Source organism: Cyprinodon variegatus, unplaced genomic scaffold (genome assembly GCF_000732505.1).
Source record: "Cyprinodon variegatus isolate N-32 unplaced genomic scaffold, C_variegatus-1.0 Scaffold960, whole genome shotgun sequence".
NCBI lineage: Eukaryota > Metazoa > Chordata > Actinopteri > Cyprinodontiformes > Cyprinodontidae > Cyprinodon > Cyprinodon variegatus.
This window is the reverse complement of record NW_015151413.1, coordinates 140,969-142,048: the sequence shown is the minus strand read 5'-3', so window position 1 is coordinate 142,048 and position 1,080 is coordinate 140,969.

The window sequence follows — 1,080 nt, the reverse complement described above, 5'->3', positions numbered from 1 at the left end:
AGTTTCCTACAGTGGTTCCTGGAATCATATTTCTGACCCTGTTTAGATGATTTCACACCAGTTCAACCAGTTAGTGTTCTCAGAGGGTCACTGGAGTCCTTCGGTGCTTCGCCGTATTGAAATAAAGAAAAGCCTGAATACCGACCTTCCAACTCCATGAAGGAAAAGGCTGGAAACATCCTGCAGGAACGTCGCCAATAAATAAATGCATGGAACATAAAACAGGACAAGGATTTCATTTTGCATAGTTTCAGTCTTCTTCTGTAAGTTTATTATTTAGTTTCTGGTTTAATTTTGTGCATTTAGTAAAATAAATGTTTTCCTTTGACCAAAAATGAGGCACAAAGAAACATACAGTACTTCTCTACCTTCTGAATTCCTCCAGGAGGTATAAACTCAAGATAAAAGAACATTTATAATAAAAACAATATATAAAAGTTGAGAAAAACCTAAATCTGCTACAGTAATGCGTGTCGTCTGTATATCTGACAGCTAACAATGAAGTTGTGGTTATATTTCCAAGCCAGCATGCAGCTCCTCCATGTTGGTTCCAACCAAGCAGATGTTCCTCCTCAGGTCCAGCTTCTGTTTTCATCTAGAGCTCCAGCTTCTGCATGAAACCAACAGCAACCAGGATCAGCGCCGACGACCCGGACAGCTGGTGATCCTCACAGGGCGACCGCAGCGTCTTTTCCTCGCTGGTTGCAGTAGATCAAACGTTTGGCTCGTCTGCAGACTCGCCGCCAGCCGTCCCATCAACTGATCTATCCACACATCAACATTGTTAGTTTTCTCTATTCGTCACATTATATACAGCTTTACATAAACCCCCCCCCCACACACACAGTGAAGACAATTATAAAGAACCCAACAGTTATAACAAATAAATTACAATATGATAATTTAGCCAAATAAAAACATTGATTTATGGACTTTACTTGCTTTATTTATTTATGTATTCAAATTTATTACTTTTTTAATTTTTATTTTATACATACATACACATATATAAATATACATATACACATCATAACATACATATACATATATATATATATATATATATATATATATATATAT